Below are 9335 nucleotides of genomic sequence, written 5' to 3'. Positions count from 1 at the left end.
TTAGAGGAGTGTACTGCATCTTCAAATATTGCGGAGTCGAGTAGTACACAAATCTTCCAAACTTAGAATTTATAAATAAGATGCAGGTGAACTGATTAAGTGGATGAATGGACTTTTGTGTTCAACTGATATCGGTTTCAATAGCTATTTCCAAGGTTGTATTTTCCCAATCATCTTAAAAACTTTGCAACCTTATTAAGGGCATGAGGTTTTGCTCAATCGGGGTCTACTTGGTGTATATGTATTTTCATGTTATATAACATGTGTCACTTGTAGGGTTATTCCTCATACTAATTTATAAGGGATTTTCAATCATAATAAGCATTTATGATGGATTTTCATTTGTAATGATGTTATTTCATCTTACAATATTGTTTTACGCAGTTAGATAGCTAAAGTTCCACCTTTTCATGACATGTTGCCCTAGGATACGACGTTTGGGCATCCCATTATTTCACATAAAATGCGAAATATTTGAAATTCTTTATTCATTTCATATTCTATATATTGTACACCTTTTACATAGTTTCCCCCTTTTATCGCTTTCCTAAGATAATTTCCTTTCTCTGTTTTGTCGCTATTTCTGTTTAGGTTTGTATCACTCTTTCTGCTTAGCTACGTTTCTAATGGCTTCTTCTTCTTCATTTTTTGATTCTTCCAACGAAAATATCTCTTTTAGTTAACTAAGAGGTTGTTGCTATAGGAAATTAATTTTGTCGAGTCTTACCAACTTTTTTTCTTTAGAGGTAGATATTGAAGAAGAGATAGTATTTCTTCCCTCCTCCAATTCAAAATTTCCTATTGTGTCGCTTGTCAGAATGGTCGTAGTCGGCTCTTCGAGAGTGGGTAATAGAAAGTTAATTCTCATGAGGTGTTTAAGCCAAATGGGGTAAGTGGAAAAGGAAAGACAAATTTCCTCCTATCCTTAACCCCAAGTACTTTTAGTTTGTGGGAAGGTAAGCCTACCCTTTTAATTTTACCTTTAAAGAGATTGTTGAATAGTTGATTTCTTCTTTTACTATATGATCTGATAGTGTGGCAGAGTTCATTATTATCAAGGTGTGTAATGTCGAGGATAGGATATACATGAAACCTAGTATGAATAGCAATAATTTCATTTTTGTGTATGATTTCTTTTTTAAAGAGCTTGACATTTTATTTCTTTTTTTCTCCTTTTTAGTGTAGGATGTTGTCAATCATGAATGTGACACCTAGCCAACTCTACCCTAACGTCGGTCCTTCATAAAAGTCTTCCAAATATTGTGTCAATACCTTCAAATCTCTTCAACCATAAATAAATTTATGTATTTCTATTAGTTAAAGCTCGACTCAGAAGTTGGTTGGATATCTCTTAATGATATTCAACATGGTTCACTTTTTTTTATTTATATTATTCTTTCAAAAACATCAAAAAGTAAACTTTTTTAGTTAAAATATTTCCATGAAGATTATGGCAAAAGATTATTTTCCTATCCAACCATACTCCTTGTTTTACTGACAAAGACCTGACAAGATTAAATCAATGGTCAAGTACCTTAGAAGTGTCGAGGAGAGAATGGATATTAAGATTAATAAGAACCTACCTAGACCATTAAGTAGCAAAGGTCTCCTTAGTGTGCCTCTTGCCAAGGATCACATATCCTTCTTTTTACGCAAGATTTCCTTTTATCCTTATTGATCTTTATAGTATTTTTCTCATATTAATTCATTGTTTTCATGTCCATATATCATAGGAAAGGATTTTGATTATAATAAGCTTCACGTATAAGCTAGGGTTATGTCCTCGAGAAAGATCTACCGGGCGATTTTCAAAAACTATATAAAAAATAAGAGTGGCATGACCATAGCCATAGAGGGGTCTTAGTTGGATGCTAGTTTTCCTTGATGTTTTTCTTTCAGGCTTCCCTAAATTTGCGTCATACCAGGTCAACTTTATGAAAAACTCATTTCTTGATGCACATTGTTAGGCTGCTCTATTCTTTGATGCTTATTCCCTTATTTGAGTCTCTTCTTTATTTCATGTATGAGATCAAGCTTGACTCTTAAGTTGGTTCATTATTTTTCTCGTAAAATATTTTCCTTCGTCAAGTTGGGCTTGGGCTAAGTGACTTCTCGTCTGGGCATTATTGGGATCGCCTGAGCAAGTTAGACGAAAACAGACCCCACGTCACTAGAGTGACCTTGCCTGGGCGAGATGCTCTAGGAGCTTCTGGCTTGGGCGAGTTTGGGTGAGTGCTGGAGCGTTCCAACTTTCCCTTTTCAACTTTTTCTATTCTCCTTTTGTCATTTCATCTTCATTCTTTCCTAGAATCCTAAAATTAATACAAATTTGGGAATAAATCGTTCTTATTCAAATTATAATTACAAAATATGTAAAAAGGTTTAAATTAATAAATTAAGGGTTATATTATAGTTATTTTATCAATGAATATCCATAAGTTTTTTGTAATTTAATATGAAATATTATTGAAATTTGGAACTTATTAGTATTTTGAAAAGCATAATAATATTCTATCATTTGATTGATATTGATGCCCATATAAAATTCATTTATATCGATTTCTCGTATGTAAAATTATTAAGATAGTCTCTTAAATATTGATTCCTCTCATATTTATAAAACCTTCTTATCCTTACGAGTAGATGTTAATAGAAATTAACATTTCAAATTTATTCCTAGCATTCAAATATGTTAAGCATTATCATTTAGATTATAAACTTATAAGTACTTTTCAGTCAAATCTAAGGATCAAAATCCTGATAAACAAGCATTACATATAACATGACAATACCAATCATCAATCATCAATCAAGAACATAATATTATATTTAAATATCATCTCAATAGAGTTTGAACAGATTACTCCCAATCCCAAATGGTAGAATTAGCCGCTCATGTTAGCCATTACAAGCATGAAAAGCAAGAAAATAAGATCCAGGACGTTTTTCCTTTACGGCTGCCTCCTCTAAAGTTTTCTATCACCTTTTATTCTTCCAATGATGTCTAGGGTTGTGCCTCACACCTCATATTTAAACTAGTTAGGCTTGGGCTAAGTAACTTCTCGCCTATGTGTGATTGGGCTCGCCTGGGCGAATTGGACGAGAAAAGGCCCAACCTTTCTGGAGTGATCTCGCCTGGGCGAGATTGAGCTTGCTTGGGGCGAGTTCCTATGGAAGGTTTTTGACTTAGGCGAGTTTGGGCAAGTGTTGGAGCATTCCAACTTTCCCTTTTTATCTTGTATATTCTTCTTTAACCCTTTCAACTCCATTTTCCCTTAGAATATTGAAATTAATACAAATTTGGGAATAAATCATTCTTATTTATATTATAATCACAAAATATGTAAAAAGTTTTAAATTCATAAATAGGGGTTAAATTATAGTTATTTTATCAATAAATATCCATAAGTGCTTGTGTTATAATATGAAATATTACTGAAATATGACACTTATCATCTTCATCTCTTGTTTTGCATAATCTTTTGGTGCATGTAATGGCTACTATAAGTAGCTAATATTCATTTCTTTGGGATTGAAAGTAATCTTTTCAAACTCTTATGTATTTTGGTTGTATTTATATATGATTTTATGTTCCTATTTGATATTGGTATTTTCACTTTATGCTTAAAGCTTGATTTTATTCTTGATTAAGATCCTTTGATTTGACTAGAAAGTATTTATGAGAATCTAACCTAAATGAAAATACTTGATATATTTTTATGCTAGAAATAAGTTTTGATATATCAAATGCTTTATAACATCTTTCTTTTAATGATAAGAAGTTTGCTAAATAATTGATGAATCAATGTTTAGGAGATGTCTTAATAATTTCATATTTGAGGAATCAATGTGAACGACTCTTTTTGTTGCATCAATATCAATTTGGTCAAAATATTTTATGTTTTAATTTATCCAAAATATAGATGAGTGAGAGGGATTAACTTCAATCCCAATCTTATTAATTGAATTCTATTATCATTTACTCTATTTTTATTTAATTTACATGCAAACTTTATTCAAACAATGTTAAATATATTATGAATTAAACTGTTGTACATATTTCAATATTCAGTGAATGTTACACATTCAAATTTTAAAAGAATTGTTCTTTTTTAGTTCAATATTTGTCTTTTGAGACAAACTATTACTTATGGCTCAATACACTTACAGAAATTAGTCAACACTCATCCAAGTATTATTCATTGTTGATAAAAAAAAAGAACTCATCCAAGTCTAACTTGAAACATTCTATTAAGGGAAGGGTCTAGAACATCTTCGGAACTTATAAGGCAAGAAACTAAAGCAAAGAAAAATGAAAATGAAGATTATGACAAAATGATTGGTGGAAATTCACATTAGTGATCGAATTAATGACAAATTTTATATTTTTTTAAAAATTTTAAAATTGATGCTCAAAAGAATGAATGTTCTATGTCTTTTTATTTGGTGTTTCATTTAAGCCTTGAACACTCTATATAAAGAAGTTTCATGCTTTTGTAAAATAACTTTGAATGAATTTGACTTTGTAAAATTGTGAGTTCTCTTAAGAATTTGATGCTCCTTTCTTAAAGTTTTATCTTAAATTCTAAAGAGTTTAATGTGATTTTTCTTCTCCATTATTTTGAGTTTAATCAAGTAGTAAACATTTTTTTTCTTTTCTTTTCTATCTTTTATTTTCTTTCGTTACTCAAGTGTGTTTTCATTTATGTTGTTCTTGAATCACTACAAGAAATAATGATGGTAGAGTCCCCAAAAGAGCGACACAAAGAGCAAAAGAGAGACACTACATGGGGCTAGTGTGGGCTTAGCGTCTCAATAGAAATGGAGGCTAATCTTTTGGTTTCTATGCATTAGAGACGACCTCCAATGGGACATAAATTTACAAGGTAGTGTTGGCTAAACCTACATAAAGAAAAATATATTATTTAACTATAGCATAGGTTTAGGGATACTAAAATGAATATAAAATTAAATAATTATTAAGAAATGGACTTTAAGTCTAACTCAATCTCATAAAATCACCCACTTATATACTGTGAAATGTCCTAATCTCTAGTCGATGTGGGATTTCTAACTCAGCTCCTCACACCGAGCCTACCAACTCGTGCGTAGAACTATATATTATGGGTGGTCTGATAATGGACCGATAACAGGTGGTCTGATAAGCCCAACAAACAATTGCTATGATAGACTTGAAATGGCTTTGATGCCATATTAAGAAGTGAACTTTAAGCCTAACTCAACCTCATAGAATCAGCTTATAAGGTGAGGTTTACACCCACTTATATACTATGAAATGTCCTAATCTCTAGTCAATGTGAGATCTCCAACAATAATTAAACTTAACATCGTCATTGGGAACACTATGTGAGAAAGCAAATGTGAGTAAATTGTCGCCATTGGAGACACTACCTGGGAAAAAAATATTAGTGTCGCCTATACCTACGTTAAATATAATAAAATATTAACTTGCACTCACTTTGTCTCCTCATTCTAATGTAGTATCATTCTGTAACTTATTTTTTTATTGCATCTACTTTGTGTCTCTATTCTAGACGCTAACTTATTATTATTATTATTATTTTAATAATTTTTAGTGTGAGTTAAAAGTCTTCATTGTGGACACAATATTTGACATTTCTTTTTATGTCCAACTTGAGTAGACTTTACCCTTGCTAGTAATTTTTTTTTATAGTCCCTTTTTGTTGGCAACTAAAATGAATTTTTCTTGTAGTGAATTTGTAACTTTGTTGAGAGAGTTTTATCTTCAATTTCTTGAATCGTATAATGAATAAGAGTGAATTGATTCTTTGTTATAAATGTTTTCCTAATTTAAATACATTGAATTTAATTGATTGTAAATAAGATGTAAGTGAAAGCTTATTCTTCCATCTCATAATTGGGTTTTATGACATTTCCTAATAAAAATCATGTAATCTTAATTAAAAATTGATAACTAAGTCAAAAATATTAGAGAGACATTAATGTTAGGTGAAAAGAAGTGTATTCTAACTTTTTTGTAAAATAATGGTGTAAAATGAAGAGTACATTTTTATTTATTTATTTTGGTATCATACAAAAATGGTCAATGAAAAAAATTGAAGAGCTAAAAAAGATTAAAAAAAATGCCAAGTCCATAGCAAGAAATGTACAACAACCATTTTCCTTGTTCACATATTTATATTTGTTTTGAAGAAGATTTACAATATAATCGATTCACTTCATATACATCTGTTTAAAAACAAGAGTTTTTCCTTTTAATACAAAATCTAAAGAATTTCAGCTTTTTAGTGTACTATGTTATATAATTTAATTATAACTATAATGCATTAATATTTCAATTTGATTCAGAATTCAACGTACTTGGATTTAGGAAGACGAGCTAAAGAAACATGACTTTCTTATTATTATTATTCTTCAGCAACTTGTAAATTATTTTTTTAATATATGTGTAATCATATGAACACGTATATATTATCTTGATGCACACAGGGAATCCAAAGTTTGTGATTCTGTGTAGTTTCTTGTAGATTTTGTTGGCATAGATTTTCTATTAAAAAAAATATACAAATACGTTTATATTTAATTTAATATCACAAAATTGTTGGTCCCTATTTATATATTGTGATTTTATCATTTGGAATTTCCAACATTTAACACAACTGTTTAGTGATGACTTACATGCATGCGTGTGATAAATTTTAATAGTTGATTCGATTTTTATTGATTTTTATAAAAAATAAAAATCATTATATATGTATTAATACTATAATGTGAAGAAAAGTATATTTAATTATATATAGAATAAAAATAAACTATTTTGGTTGTATGGTTTGAAGATGTTATCTATTATACTTCCTCCTTTGTAAGAAACTATATATAATGTGGAAAAAAAATCATATTTTAGTTTATGAAAATGTATTGTTTCAATATTTACAATAAGTCATTCTTCAATATTTAATTATTTATTTGCAAGAAAAAATATTTTAATGGAAGATATTTAGTGGCTAGTATAATTTTAGAAATTGATTTAACTAATAGAGATTTTATAATATTCGTTAAGTTTCAAAAAGGTTATTCAAAAACTTCAGCGAAATAATGAAGTTTTTTTTATCCTTAGTTAAATTTCGAAGAATTATTTTAAAATCTTAATAACAGAGATTTTTTTAACATTTGTTAAATTTTAAAGATTTATTCTAAAACGTTAGCAAAATAATGGAAGTTTTTTTTAACCTTTTTTAAATTCCTAAGATTTATTGTGAAACCTCAATAAAATACTCCAGATTTTTCAAACTTCAATAAATAAATATAATTAAATATATTTATAAATAAATAATTAAAAACTACATAGTTTTAATATATTTTATAATTAAATTCTCTAAAATTTTGAGAATGTAACTTTATATTACAAATAAGTTTTATAAAGTTTCAAAATTTTATTTTAAAAACTCAGCAAACTAACCTTGGATAATAAGTATATCAACAATTAATCTTGGATAATAAGTATTTCAACAGTATTTGCATATTTTTTTTTATAATTGATGGTAGTTGGTTTATATAATTCATAGTTTTTTTTGTTACTAGCTCATACCTCAAAAAACTTGACTTATTTTGTTTTAACTTTTGATGTACGTATATTTTATGTGCAATTTTAGTTTTAGTTATAATTTTTAATATTTAATTCTATAATTTTGAACTGTTTTAAATTAAGGTCTTTATTTTAAAATGCATCTAATAATTAATTCAATATGAAAGTGAGAAGTGATAAAGTTAATTTCTCCTTACAATATATGCTTTTGTAATCTTTAACCAAGAACACACATGACTTTGAATCTCACATATGATAGATAATGCAATTATTAAGGATATATAAAGCAGTGATAAACACCAATTGTTATCGAGTTAGGTAACAGTGACTTGTGAACCAAGTTGGGCAGTAAGTTGATGGAAGAAACAATATTGGAGTAAGAAGAAGATAATGTCTTATTTAGTATTTCTTCTCCTTAGATAAATAGAAATAAGTGTGGCTAAATTGTGATTCCTTGTTAGGACTGTCGTCGATGGCCATTGACCTGTGCTGGAGAGCAGTGTGTCTACGCTGGAAGAGAGAAGTCAGGAGGATCGTTAGAAATAGTGAAAAATGAGGTTGAAGGTTATTTCAAATGACAAGTCATTTTACGAAAATTTTGAAATTCATGGTATTTTAGTTTTTAAACCCATGGTATTTTACGGTGATTTTTAAATTCATGGTGTTTAACGGAGGTTTTGAAACCCATGGTATTTTACAGAGGTTTTGAATGAAACTCATGGTATTTTACGGGGTTCTTAAACCCATAGTATTTAACAGAGGTTGTGAAAGGCTTTTCCTGAGATTTAAAAAACCCTGGGAAACACATTCCCCAGGCATGGTTTAGCGGGGGAAATTGCAATCCTGGGTAAATGAATTAATAGAGGTTTTAACCCTAGATAATGTAAAAATAAACCCCTTTAAACCATTTTTTCTTATTGTGTAATAATTCTTAAAAAATATTAACATTATTGTTTATATCATATAATATTTTTAATTTAAAATTAAAATGAATGTATATGTTATCAAATATTATAAAAAAATATTTCTCCGAAAACAAATTCACAATATAAAGTCATATTGATATCTTTCATAATTTAAAAAATAAAACAATAGTCTTACTGTTTCACACTTCCACTTCTCTTAACTTTTATTATATTAGAAAATATTGTAAACTTTTGCTAAAAAGACAAATAATATATATGTAAAATATAGTAATTGATGTCCTCTTATAAATAGGCTAATTTATTACCATACTTAATTAAGCCAGAAATTTAATTATATAATTAGGCTGATCTACATTTCCTAGATTAGGTTAATTTGATTTATAAAGTTTTTTATTCATTTTTATTTCCTTAATCTAATTAGGTAACATAAAATATATCTATACGTAATCCTTTTATAAATATAAGTTATGATAAATTTCAGATATTTTAGTTCTTTTATGATAATCTAATTGTGCATCATACAAATAATTATTGTAATTTTTTTATAACATGTCATTTTATTTTTATTTATATCATGCAGATATGCATATATGCCTCCTGTTATTTTCAATGAATAAAAAAATATATATAAGTAATTAATAAATAAAATCCTTAGATACTATCACGCAATCAACAATAATATCTTTAAAAGTGTGTTTTTCTATATAATAAAATTATTATCCATATAGTGAAAGGATTATTTATTAATTATCTCAAACATTATAGATATTTTTTTTATTTGCATAGATAATCTTTTTCCTGCCACATGTTTTCTTATGCTT

The sequence above is a fragment of the Phaseolus vulgaris genome, chromosome 3, assembly GCF_000499845.2.
Source record: "Phaseolus vulgaris cultivar G19833 chromosome 3, P. vulgaris v2.0, whole genome shotgun sequence".
Classification (NCBI taxonomy): domain Eukaryota; kingdom Viridiplantae; phylum Streptophyta; class Magnoliopsida; order Fabales; family Fabaceae; genus Phaseolus; species Phaseolus vulgaris.
Note: the sequence above shows the minus strand (reverse complement) of the source record.